This window comes from Benincasa hispida, chromosome 10, assembly GCF_009727055.1.
Source record: "Benincasa hispida cultivar B227 chromosome 10, ASM972705v1, whole genome shotgun sequence".
NCBI lineage: Eukaryota > Viridiplantae > Streptophyta > Magnoliopsida > Cucurbitales > Cucurbitaceae > Benincasa > Benincasa hispida.
Window position 1 is genome coordinate 25,535,376 of NC_052358.1, and position 19,982 is coordinate 25,555,357.

The 19,982-nt window shown below is 34.2% G+C and overlaps 1 long non-coding RNA gene across 1 annotated transcript; it reads left to right on the top strand.

Moving 5' to 3' along the window:
* The first annotated feature begins 3,341 nt into the window (after positions 1-3,341).
* LOC120087916 lies at positions 3,342-4,122 on the top strand. Its single transcript, XR_005484723.1, has 2 exons — positions 3,342-3,720; positions 3,793-4,122. It is a non-coding gene; the product is annotated as an uncharacterized LOC120087916 (long non-coding RNA).
* The last annotated feature ends 15,860 nt before the right edge of the window (positions 4,123-19,982 follow it).

A 19,982-nucleotide genomic window follows, 5' to 3' on the forward strand; every position in this document is an offset into this window, starting at 1 on the left:
GAAGTCTTGAGTATCATAGTGATGTCTCACTCGGTGTTCGTTTTTGGTTGAAAATGCCTCAATCCAGTGAAGAAATAACTTACCACCCTTCGGTGGTATTTGTTCTAACTCACTGGAGTATCATAGTAATAGAAATATTAGATTAATATGAATAAGATTCATACTAAATCTATTGGGTTCATTTTCTAATTTCTATGCTGAATTAGTAATAGATTGCATATAGCCAAATAATATATTTTATATATTAAAAGGTTACGCCATTTTCTCTTAAGAGTTTTAGGTTTTAATACCAATATAAGTCAAAAGATTTAATGAATAAGTTACTTGAAAAAAATGTCATCAACTCTTAACGGCAAGATAATTTTAAATTAGTCTTTGTTTTGGGAAATGTTCTAAACAAGGATGTTGCCAATTCATGAAGTGTTCATGAATTATAAACGAAGTGATTACTTTTATCATCTAGATAATATATGATGTGACTAGATTGAAAGATAAAATTATGACAAAAACATATTGTATGTTGGAGTCATTGGAAGCTAAATGACCTCAAAAGTTAAATATTAACTGAGTCCAAGAAAAATTTTCATGACTAAAGCCAATAAGGAAAACGTTTCCAAATTAGCTTAGGATGTCACATGATGAGGAATTTTAGAAATAGCTAAAAAAAAGAAGAAAAATAAGAATAAAGTAACATTGATTTACTAAGTTCTTGATGAAGAATAAAGATTCATACTTTGATAGATGAATAAAGATTCACTATTAGAATTTTTTCTTCATTACTATTAAATTATGTTTCTTAGCAAATACTTAATTTAGTAGAATAGCTTCTACTAGTTGGCAATGGAAAGCAGGTTTATTAAAGATACTTTAAATGTGCTTTCTTGCTGATTGAATTATTGGTTCTTCCAAATACTAATTTGTGCTAGACTGATTATAGGCCAAAACTCCGATTTACACCATTTTGCAGATAGGCCAAACTAGGTGCTGACAAATGAGTGAACGCAGGGATAACCAAATATATTCATCTTCAAGTCTTCAAATTTCTTTATTGATTGTGCTACTGCTTCAAAATATTTTCTCCAAATTCTTTCTCGACAAAAATTTATTTATAGTGTAAACTAAACACTTACAGGATTTACGCATATGATCCAAACTTAGAGGTGCGACTTTACTAACTCTTTTTTTTAAAAAAAATTATAACGAAATTACTTCTTTATGAAGCATTCCTTATGACCACCATTTGTTTCTCTGTAAAACATGTACTTTTATTGGATTTGGAGCTCACATGTGTTGTGAGTCGAGGAAAGGATCATCCAGATCATATTCAAGATCATTCTTTTCTCCTTCCTAGATAGAAGCTGTTGGATAGGGAAATAACGTATAGGATGCCGCTGCTAAGATTCTTTGAAAGTTTGTCTCAGATGTAGTCTGAGCTAGCACTGTAAGAAGTTTTGATTTTTCATTCAAGAACTTGACATTCTTTTTCAGATCTAAGTCTTGGAGATATCCATTCTCTGTGAACTATTTTTTTACATTTATAATGGTGGAATGATTGAAATTGTATTTATCCCACAATTTTATTTTGAGAATTTTCATAATCATTTTATCTTGAGGATATGAGCTGGTCGAGAAATTCCAACAAAATATCCATGGAATTTGAAATAATGACAATCACGTTGAATTATGAAAGGAAGTTTTTTGAATTGCTCTTTCCATATAGAAATATTATTCATGCAAGGGTGTCGGCAAAATATCATCCATCATACTGAACATATTCCACCATTGAATAAACCATAAAGGAAAATTGACTTTAGAGGTGTTTTGACACAAGGATACAAACCATGAATGATTGTAATTTGAGTACCACATGACATTGTATCAGGCGCTCATGTAATCCCGATACGAATATGTTTGTGGAACAAAAGGTTTTGAAAAAGATTTTACAGTATAGATATCTTGATTCCAGTTGGTAGGATTATTCAATGCTTTAAAAATTTTTAATTTTGAATAAGCGAGCCTAAAGGGTTCGTTTTTATCTAGAACATGAGTTATCTTGACTGATTTTGTACTACCAAGATAAACTCATAATATCTTCTTGTTTTCTTGAGATCTTACGAATAAAATTGAAGCCCCCAGGAAATTTTTTTCAAATAGTCTATTCTAGCTTGAGACCCTGATATTCTGGTTCAATAATAGATTTATTGATAACCAGAGATTTTCGGAAGTAAGTTTTGATTTCCGACCAAGGTACAAACCTCTTTTCGAGTGTAATGGCCAGAGAATAGGTAGATGGAGGAGTTGGTAACACTTGAACTGATGAAGGTGAGACAAGAGGCCTTATTTGGGTAACATCACCAGTGGGTGGTCTTACCGGAAAGGTAGAAGGCCTTAGTGGTGGAGTGGATGACACTATTGTTGATCCTAGCTGTATGCTGGTAGATCTAACCCTGAAACTGGTTACTGAAGTGAATCCTAATTACATTGCATATTGATCATCACCCATTGGAGAGGGTGCTGTATTTGAAGAGGATGAGCTTTTGCCCTTTGAAGAAGAAGGAGAGGCTATTTCCCTCACTAATTTTTTTCTTTTCTTTTAAAAAACAGAAGAGGGATTAGAGAGAGAAGAGTTTTGGAGTTAGAAATTCCCTTAAGAGGTAATTAGCTAAGGGTTTTGTTCTTCGGCAAAACTTCAAAGTCGAAACAAGATAATATCGCTTGCCATCTAGAAAAGATTTGTTTTGAAACAAGGTTTGGACATCTTTTTCGAGAATGAATTTTGATGCACTGAAATATGTTTTTATAGAAATTTTTTTGTTGATTAATTCACCTTGGAATTTTTTAATACAAAGAACTGACTAGAAATTCCTTTTTTACATTGGAGTAATTCTTTTGGGTTTCATTCCAAATTCTTGAGTGGAAACCTATTATAGACTTGGTTCTATCTAGACACTGTTTGAGGATTCCTCCATATCCTATATTGGAGGCATTTGTCTCTACCATAAAATTTGCTTTTGAATTTATAAGGTTTAAATAGAGAATTGATTTGATTAAAGCATTAATTTATTTGATAGCTTGCGTGACATCCCAAAATTTTTATGTAATTTTAATTGAAATATCTTGAAGTATTTGTGTGTATTTTGAATTTTTCTCAGGCTAAAATTTGAATTATGAAAGATAATTCAAGTAATATCTTGAAAAGATTTGAAATTTTGAATTTGATTGAATTTTGGATTTGAATTTGTGAATTTAAGAAGGAAAGGACAATACCAAGGTACATTTATACAAAATTTATTTGGCTTTAGTGCTTAATGCTTTATATATAAGTAAAAAATAAATAAAATAAATCAGAATAAACTTTATCCAAGATCCATGCACACCCCCCTTTCTGTCACTCTCTTCCTCTCTCGCAGCCTTAGCACTGCCGGCCTCCTATGCCCCATGTTCACCGGTTTGCTCTCGTCGTCGCTCTAGTCGCCATCGAATGTCTGTCGTCTATGCCATCTGTAGCCGTTCATCATCGGTAAGTCTTCCCTCTCTTTCAATCTCTCCCTGATCTCATAGCTCTCTCTCCTAGGCCCTCTTCTTCTCCGATTGTCGAAGGCGGTCCATCTTTGACATTAGAACCTTCGCTGCTGTTCAATTCTGCATTGTCGCTGCTTAGTCTTGCGTCACCACTGCTCGATTTCATGCCACCACTGCTCGCCATCGTTTTGGGTGTTGGTAAGTTTCTTTACTTTCGAAATTTGGGTTGTTTTTGGATGTTCATGGTTGACCCATTAAGTTTTGACCTAGGATTTGGTTTGCCCATGATATTTGGAGGCTATGTTTGAGTTTTCGAAGCATTTCGATGTGCTGTTTATTGGGTTATTGGTGGTTTCGACAAGTTTTCGATTAGTCTTAAAGGTTTCAAGATCCTCTTTGACTGTTTTATGTTGCTGTAAATTGGGTTTATAACCCTTAAATGGGGTTGTGTGTAGGTTTGATTACTACTATGAGGTTGGGAATCTAGCTTGGTTCAGGCCTCAAATTAGTAAGTATTTTGAGATCTTTAGGATGACTTTTGTTCGGTTTCGGACCCGAAATATCTAAGTTAATTTCAGTTTATGTTTAGGGTTGCTTCAAGTTTATTGTCACACAAGATAAAGAAGAATTTGGTTTGCTAATTGTTTAGGCTTAATATTGAGGTACTACTGATTTGCCCTCGAGCCATACACCCTAACCAAGTTGTTGATAAGATTGAGCATACACCGTGAAAGCATACTATTAAATGTTATGGAATGATTTGCTATGCTTCGATGGTGTAAGGACTGTGTAGGCATTCTGGTAATTTATGTGCAATATTATTATGAATATGAAAAGAGATCTTATGTTTGCACTCCACATGTTGGATATGATGGCTATGTTAATGACTGATTTTAATATGAGGTCTATTGGTTGACTAATGCCTGCTAGATTCGATGGAGACTATTAGCTTCCTGTTCGTTTGTCAGATTTAATAGAAATATTGCTGCATACGATCACTGACCCAAACAAAGAAATATAATCAAGACTTATACCAAAAATGCAGTGGGTCGAATCCACAAGAAAACTATTGACTAGCAAGGTTGATTAGAGAATTCATGTGACAGGGGATTTTGGTTTGTTTTGTGAAAAAAGAATTAAAAAGTAACATGCAAAGAAAAGAAGTTTGAACGATAGAGAGTAAACAATTGGGTTGGAGTTAATTAATAAAAGGGAACTTGGGGATAGTATATATGTCAAATTTCAATCATTAGATACTAATTAGTAACACCAAATCCGTGAACTCCACAACCTATTAGAGATACTAATAGTCCAATTAGCCAAATTCGATATTAAACCAAATTGGCCTTAATTTCATTTAAAACTCTTCTTTCTTAGCGAAATCCAAGTTAAAATTAAATTGTATTATGAAAGGGTTCATGCGTTGAAACATACTACAAGTTGGAAAGCCTAATCTTGTAGCATGATTAATTGAGCAAGATTAAACCAGGGCAAACATGCGTGAGATCATAAATAGTCTTAGCCGACACATGCAATCCTAGTTTGAGCAAATAAATCATCAATTATGCATGGCGCCATGAAGATTTTGCAAACAAGAATTTAATACAATCAATTTGTCAGATCAATTCAATAGAATTCCATTAAATATAATCCAATGAGTTCACAAAGCTCAGTACAATTAATTAAAAATCATCAAGAAACTGAACATACAACTAAACCCAAGAAAGAATTTACCTAACCTTGCATAGGAATATGGAAAAGATCAATGAATGAAGAGGGATGAATGATGAATCTGGTGAAAAATAGTCCAAAAATTGTCCCAATCGTTTCCCAAAATTGTTCTCCCTATTGTATTTTTCTAACACCATCTGCTGTAACCAAAACTCTCTATTTGTAGAACTATTGTTGCATCACAATGCTACCAATACTAATGTCATATCAGACCTCAAGCGTTGAAGAAGAGGTGCAACGTTGGTGTGACGGTGCGTTGCACGCACGCAGAAGCCACTCGTTCGTTAGAGTTCGTAGCGTTGCAACACTGCCCTGTTCACTTGATTCTGTCCAATAGTGTCGAGCTAAGGCATTGGCTTGGTGTTGCGATGCTGGCTGCTTATCCAGAATTTGGTACTCTTTCCTTTCAGCGTCACGCGAGGGTCCAGGGAGGGTTGCAACAATGCCTTCAAGGGCATTTTGGTCATTTTGATGTCTTTACTCAATATGGTGCATCCAAATGTCGTTTTGCTTCTTTTTGGATCGGTTTTCATCCCAAAAACAATCTTACTCTCCGCGATTGATTTACCTATAAATAAGACAAATAAAGTTATAAGAATTATTCAAATAAGTTGGATTAAGGACATAAAATTAGCTCTTTTTTAGAGCTAACACTTCTTCATCGGGCTGTGTACATCTTATACTTGTGAAACATCATGTTCACCACTTATGACTTATTTGTGATCCCTCGAGTTCACCACTTATGACTGATTTATGTTTCTTTGGGTTCATCACTTATGACCGATTTGTGGCCCTTCAGGTTTTCCACTTATGATTGATTTGTGATCTTTCGGGTTCACCATTGACTGATTTTTTATCCTTTGGGTCATCACCTATGACTAATTCGTGTTCCTTCAGGATCACCATGACTACAATGTTATAAAATGTACACCGGTGCTCGAATAAGAAGGCTAACATGTTCACCTAGTGGGTCCAGTAGTAGATCACTTACTGAGTATTTTATACTCATATTTTTTTATACTATATTTTCCAGGTAAGGGCATGGACAGATCGATGCATGACAGGAAGAATCCGTAACCATGCCAAGGGACTAGAACATCTCTTCCACACATGACATTAGCTTTCCATAGTTTTCATGTTTTTATTTCTTTAATCCAATGTCTTTTGATTTAGATTTGTAATTATTATTCTTTTTCTTATTTTAACTTAAGTTTTTAAGGGGACCCTAAAAGGTGACTTATGATTTTTGTTCAGCTCATTCACTTTTAATAAAATCTCTGTTCTTTTTTAACTTTAAAATTTCAATGATTGAAATTCATGCATTTATGTACTAACGTTCTGTCTTTGAATTTTAGGAGAGTCAGGTCGTTACAACTTGAGTATACTTTTCTAACTATTGAGGTGGATTCTTTTCCAATCTTTAAAAAATTGGTTTACAAATGGACCTAAGGTTTTGGATGAAATCGGATACAGACAACCCAAAAATCTCTGGAGTTGGGTTTTGTCAAGAATTTTGTCTTGAACATTTGAAGCAAACTCAATGGACCTTTGAATGGGCTTAATCATTCCTAAGTGGATTTCAAAGCCTAAAAATATAATCTTAGTTTCAAATAGTTTAACTTTTGGTAGGGAGACTACAAAACCATTTCTTTTCATAACTTCAATAAAAATATGGAGCTGTTTAAAATGCTTTTCTACATTTGGTGGAAGAAATTAGAACATCATCAATATAGACTATTGTAAATAATTAAAAATATCATTCATAATTTTTTCAAATTCAGTTGGGGCATTTTTTATCTAAATCATTCCATTCCACTTGTATTGTTTGAATGAAACATTCAAAGCAGTTTTATATTTATCTTTTTTTTTTTTTGAAAATTTGTATTGCCCAAAATCCCGATTTCATATCAAACGTTGAAGATACTTTTATATTTAAAATACTTTTGAGTAAATCTTATTTGGATGGAATTGGATACATAATCCATTCCAACACTTTGTTCAAGGTTTTGTAGTTAATTACTAACCGTAGCCACGCTCCTTTTTGGTTGCATTATTTACATAGAAAACGGCACATGACCATGAATTTGGTCTAGCTTTTGTAGGGATATCCAATTCTTTGAATTCCTTGATATATAGGAGATCAACTTTATGTTTCTTCCTTTCCTAGAATGCATTTGGTAAATTTAAGCAAATTTCTTTTTCAATTTTTAATTGAATTTCTTTAATTTTATTTTGAAGTGAAGGCCCTTTTATATTTCCTTCAATTCTCTTGAAACTAATTTCTTCCTTAAAAACTGAATTTTCTTATGTTTTTTTTTTTTTTTAATTTCTTCAATTTTTAATTCATTAATTTCCTCTACTTCTGGAGTAGCATAGGAAAAATGAATTAAAAAATAGTTTCTTTATTAGAAAATGTTGAAACTAAGCTTTTGTTGTTTATTTGAATATGATATAATTGAGTTAAAAAAGTGTTCTTAAAATCAATTATTGTTTTTAATCTTTAACAAGAAGCAAACTGGTTATGAAACAATATTTTTCGTTACAAACATGAACATTCAAAAGTTTATATTTGATATTCAACTTTTGTCTGTTAGCATCACTTATTGTTTTTTTCAAAATACTTAGGGCTTTTAATTTGATTTTAAAATCTTGAATTTTTAAAGTAATGGTTGAATACAGTTTTTGAAAATGTATTATTGAAATTTGATTTATTAGAAAATCTTTTCCTTGCTCGGGTTCTTTATCGGAGTCAGTTTCGAATTCCTCTAGGTTTTATCAAAGATATTTCCTTTTTAGTTTCTTGAATTTCAAAACGGTTTTAAGATATTTCTTTTTTGAGACAATTGATTTCAAATTGTAAATCTTCTATTCAAGTTGGGTTTTTAGTTTTTCTTTGCAATATATATACAAGATTTCTCTATAAGCTCCTTCTTTTTAGGATGTTTTGAAGTAGATTTGGTTAGCGAATCTTTTAGTATTTTGAGAATTATTCTTTTTAAATCATCGTAAGTGAAATGATCTATAGTTTCAAAAAGAACTTCTTGCTTAGAAGTTAAAACATTGATACAGCTACAAGCTGCAACTCTTGTCTAGAAAGTTTCTTCATTAGAGAACTTAGAATTTGTTTCATATGCAATTTCTTTCACTTGATAATCAGATTTGTCATTGCTTGAAAAGTCACGAGAAGTTGACTTAGAATAATATTCTTCCTTATCAATTTCACTGACGTTTCGATTGTTTGGACATCTATTAACATAAAGCGCTTCTTTCCTGCATTTGTAACAACGAACCTTTTTTTTCGGTTTTTTTTTTTAATTTACTTTTCGAGTTTTTCTTTTTTTTCTTATTCTCAATTAGTTTATAAGGAGTTTTCTTGTGGAGTATGCTCCCTTTGAGGCTTTCTATAGTGCCGATTGGGTCTATAATTCTTTGAATAGTTTCTCCTTGAAACTTTTCTCTTACAATAACTTGAGTCCTCTAATTTCTCAAATCCAGAGAGCAAAAGGGTGGTTTCATTTTGAAGCTTTTTTGTACTTTACCTTGAACCTTGATTTCATAACAGATTTCAAGGCCACATTCTATTATTCTTCTAGTTAACTGTCTATAGGTTAGACTTGTCCAGGGAATTTTGTAATTATACGTTATATTTAAAGAGTTATATACTCATTAAGCCATAAAACTCAGAAGACCATCAATATATTGTTCTTAGCAATGTTGCAAATTGAAATCATGGACGACATACATTCTGGTCATCAACATGTCAAATTGGGTGTAATTAACAAAATTATTTCTTTGTTCCAAGCCTAGGTTAGGTATGGTGGAGGGTCTATGGTACCAATTGAATTTGTTAATTTTATTTTCTAGACTTTTATATTTTATCCTAGTAATGTTACTAGGAGGATCTTTATTTAACTTTAATTTTTTGAATTCCTCCAGAAGAAATTCGACTTCGCTTTCATCAAGAAAATTAACTTATTTCCTTGAACTTTCTTTCCTGATATTAAGAAGGTTTAGTTTTTTGTCAATTTCATCTAGGATTTTTATCCCTTTTTGTGCTCAGTTTAACCTTCTCAGAAGGTTGGAACATCTTCTGTCCAGTATCTTCTTTAGGAGTATTTATTATATCTTCGGTTCTATAAACCTGTTCGGCTATTTAAAGAATTATTTTTGAATAATTATTCTGGAGTTGAATACTTTTGATTTCTTTGTTCGTTGGAGCTTTGTGTTCAAATCTTTAATCAATTGAAAAGGTTTTGCAATAATTTTTTCATTATAAAGACTTTTGAGCTCGACGTCTTCCATAGGAGGATGGTCGACTTTTATTTCTCCTCTTTGGATGGTTTTCCAGGTTTCTTTTTCTCTGACTATACAGAGATGATCAAAGTCTTTCTTTTTATTAAACCACCTACATAAAGATATATGTTCTTGGAGAATTTGAAGAGCTTTGGAATATTCTTCTTCAATTCTTCTCCTTTCTTTAGAAAAGAAAATTTTCTGTCTATTCTATTTTCCTTGGACATAAACTCCATTGGAAGAGTTTATTTAATTTTAACTCAGATATGATTACATTAAGTTGACTTTTAAATGTTAAAACCACATACATGTCTATTTGAATAGGAGACTCTAGACGATCCTTATCATATTAAATATTTAGAATTCTATGATCTAATCTTACATATTTAACGCTAAGAGGGTTAGATCAATTAAGTTCATGATAAGGTTTCAGTCCGAATACTCGATGTACTCGATCTTGAGCTCATAAATTCTTTTGAATTTATGTTTTATCTAAGAACTCGAAATCGTGGAGATTCATTTTCGAATTTTATTTCTACTTTCCCATCAGAATATTCAATGATATGGGAAAGTACTTTTTCCCTTTTAAGAGGAGTAAAAGCATTGTCAAGAACCCATTTAGGATTCTTGGTTATGTACCCCATGAAAGCATTTTTGGAATACTGACAGAGGATTTTTCCATTTGTCCCAATGAGCATGATTTTTCCTTTAGGAGATTGTACTAAAGCTACCACAACATTCATATACAAGAAGCTATTTGAGCCTAATGACTTCACAATGTCTCCTTAAGACAAATTTACTCATCCTAGGGCCTGATTTTAGAGAGTGATCATCTCTAGGATAGAATAGATTACCTTTCCTATGGATATAGCACCACGTCCACAAGATCAACAAACTAAACTTTGTAGATATACCGAACTTCTTCAGCAAATTTTGAAGAAGAAAGAATTTTTAAAAGAAGAAAATGTTATGGACAACGTTGAGCAAACAAATTGAGGAAATGACATATTTATAGATTAATTAATGGTCATTCAAATAGTCATGTCCTTTCTTCAATTTAGTTATTTATGAAGCGATGTAATCATTCATGAAGGAACACAAGTTATGAAATTGAAAAGATGCAACCCTACATGAAGAGTTACATACGATTTATTCCAACAATCCCCCCATAAATGGTAAGTTGACAAAGTTAATCAGTGGACTTTCAATCGTTCTAGAATAAACTAAGACAAGATAAGTCATATTTTCTCACTATAACAAAGTTTGTTCTCATAATTGTGTTCGTTTTAGCCTTGAACATCACCTAATATGATGAGTGTTTTAGAGAATTCACCTTAAAAATCTCATAGAAGTAGCTCATTCACACTCACCTAGGTGATTCGCCTATAAAGAGCATCGCATATTTTCTTTTCACAAATAATTACTTAACCACTTATAGAGACCACTAAAAACATAGTGCTTACCCTAAACCACACTAGCATTGTCTCATCATCCTTATAATGGGTAAGAGATCAAAATTTCAATGCAGTGCTCATTAAGTTGTCCAAAGATTGGTTTGCCTGTCGAACCTAGATCTTGGGATCTCCAATTAATTAGGTTGCCTTACCTCTCTGGTTAACTTTAATTATATGCTTTAATCTCATTCTTCTTGATGAACTTTCAATCAACTCTCTAGTTAGGCCTTTAGTAAGTGTATCTGCAATATCATCTTTTGATCTCAAAAGTCAATTGTGATAATTCTACTAGAGAGTAGTTATCTCATTATAGTATGTCACCATCATATCTGTTAAGACTTTCCATTATACATAATATTTTGTGCCCTTCCAATAGTTACTTGACTATCACTATGTATACATATTGCATGCACTTGCTTAGCTCGATTTGGAATGTGTTAAAAACTTTTTATGCCATTCTACTTCTTCTCCAACCTTGTCTAAAGCTGTAAATTGAAATTCCATTGTGGATCGTGCTATACTCGTTTGTTTGAAAGATTTCCAAGACACAATTCATCTCGAAGAGTGAAAATGTAACCACTCATTGATTTTGAGTCTTTAGTGTTAGATATCCAATTAGCATCACCATAGTCTTCATGTACAATAGGATATCTTGCATAGTGTAAGCTATAATTTTAGTGTGCTTTAGGTATCCTAGAATTCTCAATATAGCTTTCCAATGATCTTGACCTGATTGCTCATATAACGATTTAGCTTGCTTACAACATATGCTATATCTGAATATGTACAACTCATGACTTACATTAAACTGCCAGTTTTGCGAGAATATTCTAGTTGTGTTATACTATCTCCATTATTGTTAGCTAAATGGAGACTAGTATCTATTGTGTTCTTTGCTATCCTCGTGTCATGCTTTTTAAATTTCTCAGGTATTTTATCAATGTAATGCGATTGAGACAACCCTAACCCTTGTGGGGTTCCAAAAATTTTAATTACTAAAATAACATATGCGACACTCATATCTTTCATCTCAAATTTATTGGTCAACATTTGTTTAGTAGCCTGATATTGAAATTGCTACTTATAATTAGCATATCATCAACCAATTCCATCAAAGCTCACCCTTTGGATTCTCACTCGGAGAATACTGAGGACTCCGAGTGGCGGTTTCATCCCCGTTTCCTGTTTTTCGAGTAAAGCTGTTCGTGTAGATGACCGGGATGTTTCTGGATGATTACTTGCTGGTTTAGCCAGAGCGAGAGATCGTTCGTGGAGAGAGCGAGATTTTAAGTGAAGAAAAGTCTTTAACTGCTATGTTCTCTCGGTCTCTTGTTTGTTTATCCTTTAAAGCATGCTAGTAATGTAGCATTGTCAATACATATCTGTTTGTGTGAATGTATATGTGAAAATTCTGTCACAATGAATTGGAAAGATCTGTTTCCACTCATAAGTACTCTGGTATAAGAGTTCCTTCATACACAACATGGCATACATCAAACTCCCAACTGCTAATGCATAAGGAATTTTTTTCAGAGCCTCGACTTCTTGAGGTGTCTTAGGACATTGTTCCTTAGACAAATGAATTCCATGTCTAAAAGGTAACAAACCTCTCTTGGAATTTTGCATCTTATATTTTAACAACATCTTGTCTATATACGAAACTTGGGATAAGGCTAGCATTCTGTTATTGCAATTTCGAACAATTTAGATTCCAAGAACATACTGTGCATCTCCTAAATCTTTCATTTGAAATTGTGATGCTCGTCATTCCTTAACATCAGCTTGAAATCCTACCTCATTCTCAATAAGTAGGATATCATCAACATACAATACTAGAAAAGCTACAGTCTTGTTGGCAATTTTCTTGTAAAGACAAGGTTCATCATCATTTTGTTCAAAGCCATAAGATTTGATCGTAGTGTGAAATCTTATATTTCAGGATCGAGATGCTTTTTTTAACCCATAAATGGATCTTTTAAGCTTGCAAATATTCCGCTCTTGACCCTATTCGATGAATCCTTCTGGTTGAGACATATAATTACTCTTTTCAAGACTTCTATTCAAAAAATCTGTCTTGACGTCCATTTGTCATATTACATAATCATAAAAGGAAGCAATGGACAAGAATATTCTAATAGACTCAATCATGGCAACCGGAGAGAAGGTTTCTTCATAGTCAACCCCCCTCTCTATGGGGAAACCTTTGTGCCATGAGTCTAGCTTTAAAGATCTGTACCTTACCAACTTGGTCCCTTTTTCTTTTGTAAATCCATTTGCAACCAATGGGTTTTACCCCATCTTTTTTATCTATAAATTCCCAGATTGAATTGAAATACATAGACTCCATTTGAGGTCCATGACCTTTATCCATTGGTCTTGATCCATATCTTCCATTTCCTGTTTAAAGGTCAATGGATCCTCAAGCCATCATCAGGTATGATGACTTGAGTTTCTGTCAAACCCATGTAACGGCTAGACTGTTGAACAACCCTTTCACTATGTTAAGGCAATCTCAACCCTTAAGATGGTTGTGTTGGACCAGTTGTGTTAATTTCATCAACAACTCTTGTTGATGGACCAGCCTGATCAACCACTTTTGTTGATCTATTTATAGTTTCTCTGGACATTTCATTCAATACTAGTTTACTGCGAGGTTAATGATTTCTTATATGATCTTCCTCAAAGAATGTAGTGTTTGTCGATACAAATACTTTTTCTTCTTAAGGATCATAAAATAGACCACCTTTTGTTCTTTGGGATATGCTATAAAAAGACAAACTTTAGAACGTCATTCCAATTTCTTTGGGTTTTACATCGACACATGTTCCAGCCATCCCCAAATCATAAATTGACATAAACTATCTATACGCTCTCTCCATAACTTGTATGGTGTTTCAGAAACACTTTTCAACGAAACCATGTTCAAAATATATACTGAAGTCTGTACTGCATATCCCCAAAATGAATTAGGCAAATAAGCATAACTCATCATTGAATGAACCATGTCAAATAGGATTCTATTTTTCCTTTCCACTACATCATTTTGTTGCAACATATCGGGTGTTATGAACTGAGAATGAATTTTGTGTTCTATCAAATAATCCAAGAATTTTAGGTCCATATGCTCACCACTTTAATCTGATCGAAGGTTTTGATCTTTTTACTTAATAGGTTCTCAACCTCTGCTTTATATGCCTTCAACTTTTTAAGAGTTTTAGACTTATGATGCATTAGGTAAATATATTCATATCTAGAATAATCATCAATGAAACTAATGAAATATCCAGATCCTTCTTGTGCTTTAACTTTTATCGGACCATAGAGGTCCGATTATATAAGCTTTAGAGGTCCTTTGACACTTAGACCTTTTCCTGTAAAAGATCTTTTTGTCATTTTACCCAGAAGACATGATTCACAATGAGGTAGAGAGTTGTCTTATAACTGATGTTGGAGTCCACTTTTTACCAATCTCCCAATCCTATTGAGATTTATGTGTCCAAGTCTTAAGTGCCAAAGAAAGACATTAGGAGAAAATTTTCGTTTAAGCTATTTTAAACATCTCTATATTTGAAATTGCTTTCGCTTCAATTGGTTTTAACATATACAAGTTATTTTCAAATTTAACATAAGATAATTGAACACCTCTTGAACTAATGATTCATTGATATCAAAAGTAACTTCATACATATGTTCTAGTAAACAAGAGATTGATATTAAGTTCTTTTCATGTCATGTACATAATATACATTTTCTAACAAAATGTAGGCATCTACAAAAAATAACTTCAAATCTCCCACTGCATGAGCTGAAATGACTTCACCTGTTCCCAGCTTAAAAATCATCTCATTTTCTGCAAGTTGTTTTCAGGAACTAGTTTCCTTAATGAAAATGCAAATATGGTTCATCACACGAATCTAATATCAAGGTGAAATGAGAATTTTCCACTAAACATGTTTCAATAACAAGTAAATCATATTTACCTTGTTTCTCTTTCTCAGCTTTCTTAGTGCAAGGTACTCTGGGCAATTTCTTCTCTAGTATCCATCTTTATTGGAATGGTAACATTTACCTTTAGAAACTTTGGCCTTGCTCTTACTTGAAGGAGCTTTCTTTTTCTATTTTCCCTTCTTCTTCATCTGGATAATCTTATCTTTAGAAGTAAAGGTCCAGACTTCTTACCAGAGGGTTTAGTCCTAGATTATGACCCCTTCTATAATTTTCCAGAGGTTACAACATTTGCTTCCCCTTCCTGACCTTTATTTTTCATCAGCGATTGATAAGTCTGATGCTCATTAAGAAGAGTAGTAAGATAATATTCTATTTTATTCATCACTGCATTTGTAGGAAATTGCAGGAAACTCTACAGAAGAGATTTCATGATGAAGCTCACTTGACTCTTTTCATCTATCGCAATCCTATTTGCCTCCGCGATATTGAATTGGACCATCATGTCTAGGACGTGTTCTCTAGCAGAGGTCCTTTACTTTTTACGAGAATTATAAACGTATTTGAGAGCATCATGTCGAATGGATGAGGATGGCTGTCCGTACATCGCTTGCAATGATTCCATGGTTGCCTTAGTGATGAGCATGCTCTCATGCTTCTTAGTCAACACATCAGATATGCTAGCTTAGATATAGGCTCGATATTTTTCATTTGCCCTAACCCATTTTTCATATGCATCCCAAATATTTCGGTCTGTGGTTGAGCTGGGAACTAAAGGAAATTCCTTGTTAAAACAAATCTTAAATCATCTACAATTAGTGTTGTATTGATATTTGATTTCCAGGTTGAATAACCTTCGCCTTTAAACTTATTGGAAGCTAGAAGTTGGATAATAGAATTTGACATGTTGAAAATATAAACAAATTCTATTAGTAAATTGCTTTTAAATTGAATTTTATTTTAGTAAAAATAATAATGTACCCTTATTTCATTATTGATTGCAACGATACTTTAGTGAGTCAGTATTGATGCTACCAAGGGGCAATCAAATACTCATTCACTGAAGCAAGACATTCTAGACTAAATACTAATACTAGAATAGCTCTTTATTCTTATTGTCATTTAGTTATTGTTTTTGGTCAAGAAATTACTAACACTTAGTAACTCTTGTAAGTGTAACCCTCCATTTTCAGATTCCAGAAAACATTATCAACAAGCTCCCGAATTAGAAGACAATGCTAAAGATAGAACTAAGAAACCTTATTCATTTCTGGAGTTTGTGGTGTTTCGATCCCTATGTTATATCCCTCCGAATGGATGGTTGCCTAAAAACGACACGCAAATGGAACATAGAAATCTCTTGGTGCAACCTAATGGAAGAGAGCGCAGGATATATTGACACATTTCCTTCACCCACTTACTATGAAATACTTTTCCTATTCACCTTGTTATTGACCTATGAAAACATTTTTTTGAATGAAGCAGTGTGGTAAAAGCAACATGAAGCCGAGCATGGATCTCGCGATGTGAACTCTTAGGGACGTGAGAGAGAAAAAAAATAATCATACATATTATTAATGTCAAACCCTCTTCTAGGTTACCCTTTCAACCTAGAAGAAGAAGTGACAGTAGTAGTTACTAGCCTTATCGCCAGCACTTACTCCCTTTACTTACTTAGCTTCTTTAGTGCCAACCTGATAGACATTATTAACTTATACAATTAGCCCACATCAGGAAGGCTCAACATTAACTTCCATTCAATCACATGCTTAACAAACCATAACACAATATCTACAGATAAAATATTTACGATTGGACCCAAAACGATATTAACAAGTCCCTGACATTCTTCACTAACATGTCCCTGACACTTCTCACAACATGTGTACATATATACAATAATTAATCTAGTTTCTCTTCAACTAGCTGGGTCTTATATGGAAAGCAGTAGTAGGATCAATCTTTAGGAATCTGACCACTACCTGGGGAATGAAAAAAAATTTGGAAACCATGAACTATTCGCCCAGTGAGTGACTACTAGAAATCAGGACATACCATGCTTTTCATTAATATAAGGCATGTAAACATACTGGAAAAAATTTCAAGCAACCTCGTTTAAAACATGAACATAGTCATAGTATCAAGCTTTTGAGAAGAAAACTCAATAAACATCAATAAACATCATTAAACCTTAGTTGAGAACAACCATACATCGCTCTAGCTCCCAACGTCTGTATCTAGCCAAGAGACACATACATTAGCCTCAGGTTGCTGGTATATGGCCTAGGAGACCCATACTTCAGCCTCTCATTTAAACTACCTACGTGCACGTAGATTTTCTAGGTATTGTCAACACCTTAGGTACTTTTGGATACCTTTTATACCTCAAGTATCCGGCTTACTAAACATATCATGCTTAAGAGTAAAAAACATATACATTAATAATCATTCAATCATAGCCCTTAGCATAGCATTTGTAGAAATATAGCTTTTATCTTAAAAACGCATGCTTCATCATAGATACTTAGCTTTTATAATGAATTAACATATAACCTTGGCACGCAATAAAACATACATATGCTAGAGAAGAAATGCTATGCAATTCATAAAAAACTGGTTGCTTGAAATCATATAACTTATCATTAAACATCATTGAAATCGCATGTCTTTTATGCATAAACATTGAAAACGTTAAGTTATTTTAGTCACTCACTACTCGTCTGGGCTGTTAATGGTTTCTAGGCTTCTCCTAGCTCCTCTTGGCCTGAAGCAACATAATTCCTTGTTAGATTCCTTAGAATTCTCATCAAAATGCTTCAAATAATTTGCTTACTAGCGAGACCCTCACTAGCGAGATCATCACTAGCGAGAACAACACTAGCAAGATCGTCACTAGCGAGTTCATCACCAAGGAGAACATCACTAGCGAGATCATCTTATGAGCGAGACTTATCATGAAAATCAGCGAGACTAGGCACAAAACTAGCGAGATTTTTCATTCTTGGCGAGACTTACAATTATTAGCTAGACTTAGTGTAATTTCTAGCGAGACTAGGCAGAAAATCAACGAGATTTGAGTGACCAGCAAGATTTACACCATTCTTATCCCGCTCTCACTCTCCCTTGGGTGAGTTACTTGCCTAATCTTTCCAACCAGCTGTCTGCTTGCGCAACAAATTCCTATTTCAACTTAAAAAATTTATAACTCGAAATCTACAACTCATTTAAAGAAACTTCCTTCTACAAACTTGTTTATAATTAAGTTAGATATATTACCTTAAAATTTAAGCTCCAGACTCGATCTCTATAGGCTGTTATCCTTCCAACATCATACCCTATCCAGATTACTCGAATTCCAGACCAGCTTCAGTTCTTCTTCGAATTTCATCTGTTTCCCTTCACATTTAGCTCAGGCATCCTTCAAAAAAGTTGTTAAGAAATGAGTTAACGTACTAACCTCAAATATTCAGCTCCAAACTTTGTCTCTACAGCTTGTTATCCTTCGAATATCGTACTCTGTCCAGTTTACTCGATTTCCAGACCAGCTTCAATTCTTCTTCAAATTTTCCCAAATTTTCTTCACATTCTACCCCACTCAACCCTAAACCTTCTTTTTCTTCTCCAATTCGATGCCTAGCTGAAGTACCTCACTTGTTTTGGTTTGGAGGAGGAGGTATGTCAATAGTAAAAATGGGGAAAGAGTGATCCCTATCCCACTTAAACCTTCCACCGACTTGCACCTTTTCCTCTTTTCCTTTTTTTTTTTTCAAATAATCACAAATTTTTTTACTTCCATACTTCCATTCAGCCTTTAATATCAATAAAAATAATAATCATATTATGCTTACTAGTATTCTTCCACCCTTGTTCAACATAAATCCTAAACTCAATATATCTCATAAAGATTTAGAATTTGGCTTACCATATGTTGAAATACATTGAATCTGTTTGCTGGCGCTTCGGACAACCTAGTACGGATTCAACATATTTATTTATTTGCAGTTATTTACGATTTTGATCCTAGGGTTTAGAGTAGTGCGCTATATAAACTCTCTAACCCTGGAGGCGTCGTTTTGATGTAATTTTGAAAAAATTCTCTCAAATAATATTGTTCTCCCTCTACCCGTGGACGTAGCTAATACACTATTAGTGAACCACGTATATCTGTATGTCAATCTTCTCTATCTCTACGTTCCTTTTTGTGTTCTTTAATTGTCGTTTTCGCAACCAACTAGTATCGGAGCCTTGTTAGGGTTTTTTCGAAATTCCACATTTTTTCGACAATTGTAAATGCTTGGCGTGAACGTAAAGATCGACAAATTTACCGGGAGGAACAGTTTTGGTTTATGGCAGATCAAGATGTGATCCCTACTAAAGCAGCAAGGCCTATGGGCACCGTTGACGGGTAAGTCAAAGAAGGCTGCCGTGGATGACGAAGAGTGGTAGACTCTTGAGGAGAAGGCTCATTCGAAGATCATGCTATATTTGGCTGATCATGTCATCATCGAGGTCGCAGATGAAGAAACTGCCGCTGGTTTTTGGTTGAAGTTGGAAAGTCTTTACATGACGAAATCTTTTACCAAGAAGTTGTTTATGAAGAAACTAGGGTTGGCAAAAAAACCCGACAAGGCGGGGATTCCCCAGTTTTATCGGGGTGGGGTCAAACCGGATAATTTATTCGGGGCCCTGTCCGGGGATAGGGTAGGGATGGGGACAGTATCCCTGCCCCGACCTTGACCCTGACCCCGACCCTAATTAATCCTCGATCCCGAATTTATATATATATTTTTTTATCCCTTCCCAGTCCCCTCTCGCTCTCTGCAATCTGCAACAAAACATCCCTCCCCTCTTGCTCGTGCTCTCACTCTCGCACTCGCTCACATTCACACTCTTGCTCTTGCTCATCCCTCCCCTCCGTTGAAGTCTGCCACGAATGGGGCCCCGCGGGGACCCCGTTTCCCTAACAGGGAATCCCCGCCCTCGTCCCCGCCTTCAATTTCCCCTACGGAGCCGAGAATGGGGGACGCACCTCCGCCC